This window comes from Coptis chinensis, chromosome 8, assembly GCF_015680905.1.
Source record: "Coptis chinensis isolate HL-2020 chromosome 8, ASM1568090v1, whole genome shotgun sequence".
NCBI lineage: Eukaryota > Viridiplantae > Streptophyta > Magnoliopsida > Ranunculales > Ranunculaceae > Coptis > Coptis chinensis.
The window spans coordinates 45,405,237-45,413,159 of record NC_141463.1 but is presented as its reverse complement, the minus strand read 5'-3'; positions in this window follow the sequence as shown (position 1 = coordinate 45,413,159).

Here is a 7,923-nt window from a genome sequence, read left to right as displayed (position 1 = left end):
CCACTCTCTATTGTCCTCCTCTCCTCTATGAACAACAATAATCAGAGCAAGATAATGTTTGCTCCATTAATAGCTATCCTATTCCTAATGCCCCATGGAGACAACATCCCAACTTTAGTTGGCGAAACAATCAACAAGTTACACCTCCAGGGTTTAATAACCAAAATGTTAGGCAAACAAACAACTATAACCAAGCTCCACTTAGGCAAGGACAAGGACAAGGTCAACGAAATTATAATAATTATAACAACCAAGCGCAACCACGACAAGGTCTAGCACAAGGTTAGGGTAATTATAATAGTTATAATACCAATAGAGGTATCGTTCCGATTAACAATAGTAACTATCACAACCCACTTATAAATAACCAACGTGAGATAGTTCCAGTCGCACCACCTGTGACTACTACACCATCACAACCGGATCGTATAAACACCTTTATACAGGTTACCCAACAACTTTTCTAATCAATGACTCAATCAAACCAACAGGTCTTACAATCCATAAATCAGGGCATACAACAATTAGCCCAAGAGAAAACCCAACCAAAAGGTGTGTTTCCAGAACAAGCGATAACAAATTAACCCTAAAATAGCAAACACAGCCTTTGAGATAAACGTTAATACTAGTACGGAAACTAAAATTGTAGGTGACCTAAATGCCATCACCACTCTCCGTTCTGGAAGAGTGGTTGATAACAAAGTAACTTATGCCTATAGTTACCCCATCAGTACTCCCTACACCGGATATCGAACTAGATATCGAAATAGAAACTGAAGAACCTACCATTATAGAGGTACCAGTTCAACAACAAAGTAAGAAACAGAAAGCCAGGGTTACACATCAAGTCGAGCCATACGCTAAATATAGAGCGAAACCACCGTTCCCTCAGAAATTAGCCATGCTAACCAGGGATACAAACTTTGAGGAGATTAGGAACGTTTTCAAAAATCTAACGATAAACCTTCCTTTTCTCGAAGCTATTAAAAAGCTACCTAATCACGCTAAGTTTCTTAAGGAGTTGTGCACTACTATTCGTAAGACCAACATACCTAAAGACGCCTTTCTAACTGAACAGTTCCCAACTTTATCCGAAAATAATGGAATTGTTAAGTACAAGGACCCCCGGTCGATCCTACAATAAAATGCACCTTAGGAGATTCCCACACGACGACCGCTTTATTAGACACGGGGCGAGTGTTAACTTACTCCCCGTATTATTTGTATAAACAAATAGGTCTACAGGAAATGCAACCTACAAAAATAACATTGCAATTAGCGGACAGGTCAATTAAGTATCCTAAGGGTGTCGTGGAAAACGTGCTTGTTAAGGTTCAGGATTTCTACTATCCTGCGGATTTTGTTATACTCGATACAGAAGTCGCTAACGACTCTGTACCGATCATCTTGGGGCGTCCCTTCTTGGCAACTGCCAACGCACTTATAAATTCCCGCGATGGTAAGATGTCCTTATCTTTTGGCCATTTTACTGTTGAGGTAAATGTTTTTAAAATGATGAAACAGTTACCAGATTCGTCTATAGATGGGGAGGTTAGCATGATCGAGAGCTTAGCTCAAGATTATTTTAACAACACGTTTCCCGAAAACAATATGTACAAATTCCTTTTTTTTGGAACTTCAGATTTTGTAAATGACTCCTACTTAGAGGAAGTCAACACCATCCTTGAGTCCACACCAATTGTAGACCGCCCGTTTGCTCCATATATTGAGTATGAAGACTTGCTACCTAAGCAAGTATTCATTATGCAAAATGAGGACCCCGACGAAACATCTATTGATTTTCCTTCCACCCCAATGCTTAAACCTCTTCTCCCGGAGTTAAAATATATTCAACTTGATCCGGATGGTAGTCATCCGGTAATTATATCTTCTCTGTTATCTAAGAATGAAGAGACACGTTTAATCCGAGTGATTAGGGAACATCGGTCTGCGATTGGTTGGTCCCTAGCCGACATTAAGGGAATTTACCCTAATGTTTGCACTCATCGTATCCATTTTGATGATAACGCGAAGACTTCTCGCGAACCTCAGAGTCGCTTGAACCTTGCCATGAAAGAGGTGGTTAGGGAAGAAGTCTTACGTTTACTCGATGCGGGTATCATATACCCAATCTCTGATAGCGAATGGGTAAGCCCCATTCATGTAGTTCCTAAGAAATCGGGAGTTACCATGGTACGTAACGGAAAGGGTGACTATGTTGTCACACAAGGTCCTATGAAATGGAGGATCTGTATTGATTCTGACGCGTTTAAATGCTATGACACAAAAAAGATCACTTTCCTTTATCTTTTATAGATCAAATGCTTTCGAGCGCCTAGCTAGTCATGCTTTTATTGTTTTCCGGATGGCTACTTTCGGGCTATTTTCAGATTATTATTGATATTGATGACCAAGAAAAGACTATCTTCACATGTCCCTTTGGAGCGTATGCCTATAAACGAATGCCTTTTGGCCTTTGTAATGCTCACAGTACCTTCCAAAGTGTATGCTTCATATATTTAGTGACATGGTAGAAGCTTTATGGAAGTTTTCATGGATGATTTTTCTATCTATGGAGATTCCTTCACGCATTTGTTTGTCTAACTTGTCTAAGGTTTTGACATGGTGTGAAGAAAAGAGCCTCGTTTTAAAGCTGGGAAAAGTGTCATTTCATGGTGAAAAAGGGCATAGTACTAGGTCACATTGTATCTAGTGATGGCATCGAAGTAGATAAGGCCAAACTAGATAAGATAGCGACTCTACCTAAACCACGGACTATCCGTGATATTAGAAACCTTTCTAGGCCATCGCGAGGTTTTATAGGCGGTTTATTAAAGACTTCCGAAAATAGCTAGGCCTTTAACTAATCTGCTTTTTGATGGATGCAATCTTTGATTTTAATTTTAACTCGTAGCGGGCTTTTGAAACTTTAAAAGCCACCCTAACCTCTGCACCAATTATACACCTCCCGATTGGTCTAAACCTTCGAACTCATGTGTGATGCTAGTGACTATACAGTTAGTGCGTCTTGGGACAAAAACTAGATAATAAGTCCATTGTTATTTATTATGCTAGTAAAACCTTAAACGATGCTTAACGGAATTATTCAACTACCGAAAAAAATTCTTAGCTGTCATTTATGCTTTAGATAAGTTTAGTCCCTTATTTGGTTGGTTCTAAAACTTTAGTTTACACGGACCATGTAGCCCTTAAAGTACCTTCTTGCAAAGAAGGATGCTAAGCGAGATTAATCCGATGGATCCTTCTCCGCAAGAGTTCACATTAGAAATAAAGGACAAAAGAGGGATCAAAACGTAGTTGCCGACCACTTATCTAGACTTACAAACGGCGATAATAGTGATTACGAGTCCATACCGGACTCTTTTCACGATGAGCATCGTATGCTATTTTTTTCAAAGACCATGGTATGTTGACATTGTAAATTATTTAGCGGCTGATGTTATGCCTTATAATTGGTCAAGAAATGAACGTAAGAAGTTCTTGGCGAGAGTTAAGTTATACTCTTGGGATGAGCCCTACCTTTTTAAGTATTGTCGCGGATCGATTATTAGGTCGTTGTATTCCCGGTGGGAATATAATGAAGATCTATCGTTCTGCCATGACAAAGAGTGTGGTGGCCATTTTAGTGGGATGAAAACAGCCGCTAAAGTTCTTCAATGTGGATTTTATTGGCCTACCCTTTTTAAGGATGCCCAAGTGCATTGCAAGACGTGTATTCGTTGCCAACAACTTGGGCGAATCATGAAGTGTAATATGATGCCATTAAATCTAATCTTGATAGTAGAAATTTTTGACGTTTGGGGCATTGATTTCATGGGTCTCTTCCCTGTTTCCCACGGTTTCATTTATATTCTAGTTGTCGTGGACTATGTGTCTAAATGGATAGAGGCCCTAGCTTGCCGTAGTAATGACCATAAGACCGTTGTATTTTTTATTAAAGAATATATTTTCTGTCGGTTTGGCATTCCTAAAGCCATCATTAGTGATGGTGGAACACATTTTTACAACAGAGTTGTTGCATCCCTAGTGAAAAAGTATGGAGTTACACACAAAGTAGCAACTCCGTATCATCCACAAACTAGCGAACAAGTAGAAGTTTCTAATAGGAAAATAAAAAAGATTTTAGAAACAACTGTAAACCCTGATAGGAAAGATTGGTCGAAGCGTCTATCGGATGCCTTATGGGCGTATAGAACTGCTTTCAAAACTCCTATAGGTATGTCTCCCTTTAGACTTGTATTTGGGAAACCATGTCATTTGCCCGTGAATTAGAGCACCGTGCTCGTGGGCTATAAAAAGCCTTAACTTCAATATTGATGAGGCGGTGTCAAAACGCCAAGTTGCAATTGAATGAGCTTGAAGAAATCCGTAGCGATTCTTACGATCTCGCGAAGGATTATAAAGCTAACATGAAACGTGTTCATGATAAGCAAATCTTGCGCAAAGAGTTTGTGGTCGGTCAAAAGGTCTTGGTTTACAACTCCCCTCTACATATTTTCCCGGAAACTAAAACCCGTTAGTCCGGTCCTTTTCTCGTTCTCAAGTCACCCCTACGGGGCAATCACCTTGGTAAATCCCAATGACAACACCTTTTCAAGTTAATGGTCAACGGTTAAAACATTTTCACGAACTTCTGTCCCCTGATGTAGAGGAAGTCCTTTTACAGGACCCTGTCTATGAGGATTGACCTTTGTCATTTGGTGTACTTCCTTTCACTTCCTTATAGTGGTAAGTGCACCATTCAGGTAACCGGGCCCTCCCTATGGAGTGTGTGGCTGTAAGTACCGGATCCTAAGTCCACAGTTAACATAATTCACGTTTTTCACTTTTGCATGTTTTCTCGGTTTTTAAAGTCATGTTCCTCTATGGGGTGAATTATGTATTTATTGTTTTTCGTTTTTCTTATAATAAACTAATAAAAAAATAAAAAAATTCTAAATCGTAGAAATAGCAATCCAACAAGTCTTGGGAATCTGACTTTAAACGACCCACGTTAGAACAAATTTTGTGTTTAAAAATTTGTTTAGGGGTGGGCAGTTGGTCTTTCCATCCGGATTGCTCGAACTTTCCATTTGTGTTGCTTAGGCCCATTACTTGTAGTTCAATTGGGTTGACGTTATCTAAAACTTAGATTTCCTTCGTTCACATAACTTACGTCACACACGTACTTCGAGGCATTTTTCCACCTTCTTATACGTCACCCATGGTTGGAATTGAGTGTTTTATGGATCATTGGATTGGAAATTCTCTACTGATCATTTCCATAACTCATTTGCCAAAATCAGACCAGTAACGAAGCGGCAAATTGGATTTGAAATTGCGCGAAAAATCGGAAAACTCGGAATTCAAATTGGGCTTGGGCCCAAACCGCACGCACGTCTGTGCGTCTCCTTCCTTCCCAAAAATGCACAGTTCTTTCCTTTTCCAATCCCGCCGGTTACCAAAGTTTAAAACAAACCTTGAACACCAAAATAAAAATAAAATAAAATAAAAAAAAAATAAAAATAAAAAAAAAAAAGAGAGAGAGAGAAGAAAACCTAACTACACCCATGCCTAGCATTTAAATCAAATTGAAATCTTTTCCAAACCATTACTACCACCAAACCCAACAATTTTAAAACTCCGAAAATAGCCACCAATCAAGTTTTCAAACTACCACCGTACCCACCATTGCCACCACCATGTCTGTGGTGGTTATACATCAAACTCGCCTCCCCCACCGTCTACAAACCATTAGTTGTCTTAGAAACTTCAATGGCGCTGCGACGAAGAATTTTGCCGAGCACGCTTTCGCCGAAACGACTTCGCCATTTTTAACGGCCAGCGGAGATGATTATGAGGGATTGAACGGACTATGGTACTTTCGCTGAGGAGTTCTATCACTATGATTTGGTAGAAACAGTTTTATAAGAAGCGAGAATTGGAGGGGATAGGATTTTCATAAAGGTAGCGAGGAGGAGAGGAAGTAACGAGGCGGTTGTTGGCTGAACTGTTAGGAATTACGCTTGAAAGCAACCTAGTAATTCAATTCGGGAATCCCAAAGATATCTTGGAGTTCCCGCTTTGATGAAAGATATGTCGTGGAGGGTGAATACAATCCGACATCTCATTCGTCCCCCGCCAAACCACGAGAACCAATCAACCGGGTCAGGCCGTGCTCGGTGGATTGGTAGGAACGCCCCGGGGAAAGACAAAGTCGGCGATATCGGTCTGCAATGTCCGCGACGTTCTCGGATTTTGCAAACAAATAAGTATAATTTCTGCATCCTCGATTTAATGTTTAATGTGATTAGAGGAATGGGAAAGAGCTTGGTGCCTCTTCCCCGTATTTGATCACTAAGATCATGCTCTCCTTTAGAGTTTGCCGCAAAAATCTACTCCTATTAAGATCAAATTGCATTCTAATGCAAGTATCTATCTGGATTGCATCCAAGAGACTTGGCGTTAATGCGAAGAAAAGGTGGTTGAGTCGGAGGATGAAAGGCGAGGATATGACATATCCGGATGACGATGCATTAGATAGTTGTAGTTCTAATTTAGAACGCATGCAAGTGTTGCAAACTGCCTTGCATTGCGTTTATGGTATTTGTGAAAATATCCGAGATAGACAGATTGTAGTTCGAATAAGCAAACGAACCTTGACGAGACTTGAAATGCTTTCGAAGGGGTCGGGGCGATATCTTGTCTAACTTGGAGACTATCCACCAAAGATCACCAAGCCCAGTATCGCGATTACTTCGGGATGAGATGGAAGCCACGGCGCTTGTTCGAATAGAGATGCTTTCTGACGTATGCCACCCATGGAGGATTCTGTTTTAGCCGAGTCTGAAAGGCATGAGCGTCGTCGCTGAAGGACAGATGGTTCAAGCCATTCTCCATCCCAGGGCCAATCTCCATCTCAAGGTCCATCTTCATCACATAACTAGGTGTTCACCATCAGTTTGTGTTCGCTGTTATTTCATGATTTTGTTTTATTAGTTGGATTTTAATTCAGTTGTTAAATTTAAATATTAAGGTGTTTGTTTTATGTTGTTTGGTTTTAAATTTTAGTTTTAAGATAATTGGTTATTTTCGAGTTCTGCTTGTTTTATCATTAATCCCACCTTCCCGACTTGTTTGGGGGTGGTAATATTTATACCGAGCATAATTCGTTATATGATCATCTTTGTAAAGTTATCTTAGAGGAAAGATTGAGAATTTGGCCGATATCGGCATATCTATGATTTGTGTGGTGGTAGCATGAAATCTAGGAGAGTTTAGAAGTTACTATTCTAAATCCGAAAGATGAAAGATACCGGGATTTTAGAAAATCAAGAAGATGGTTTGTTTCCGCTTTCGGTTTGGAATTTTTCTATTTCCTCGAAATTGCCTTAAAACAATTTGGGAACTTGCCGATTCGTTTTGGAAGCTCATAACCTATTTAAACTCCTTCATTCTACACTAACAAACCACACTACACCCCACCATCATCCCGCACCTTTCACTCCAAGCTTTTCCTTCTTTTTCCTCTAAACTTCGTTTCAAGATTCTCACGAAGGCCAGCTTTACTTCGTTAGAAGCGACCTCGCTACCGCACACTTTTAGAAAGTTTACTCGAAGCGACCGCGTTCTCCTTGAGCGACTTCGGCTAAAACACTGTAATTCCAAAACCCACGACGACCGGCGCCAAAGCGAAACACACCCGCCATCCGTGTAAACACGGAAATTCCAATTTTTAGAGGGTCATTCCAGGATTTTTTGAACTGTTCAAAGATTCGTTGAGATGACATCTCCTATTGTCATACCTGCAGTCTTTCAAGACGTGTTGGGAACCGAGACCTATGGACATTGGTTCCCGGCCACGGATCCTCGATTAGGATGGCGTCCATCTATCGGTAAGTGATGACGATTCATATTCACCAC